We start from the raw sequence: 211 nt of genomic DNA, 5'->3' as shown, positions 1-211 counted from the left end.
AGCTGCAGACAATTCTGCTCCGGAAGTGAAGGGACGCAGGGAAGCTGGCCAATGCAGTGGCTGTGGTGGGCACAGGGGTCCAGAAAAGGGAAAGTACTGGTGGGGAGTGGGGACAAAAGCAGCTACCAAACTCACTTCAGTGACCGAGGCCAGTCAAAACACACCCGGGGCGGGGGTGGGGTGGGGATTATCTGTAGCCTAAGACCCCTTT

Source organism: Phodopus roborovskii, unplaced genomic scaffold (assembly GCF_943737965.1).
Source record: "Phodopus roborovskii unplaced genomic scaffold, PHOROB, whole genome shotgun sequence".
In the NCBI taxonomy this organism is placed as follows: domain Eukaryota; kingdom Metazoa; phylum Chordata; class Mammalia; order Rodentia; family Cricetidae; genus Phodopus; species Phodopus roborovskii.
This window is presented reverse-complemented; position numbering follows the sequence as displayed.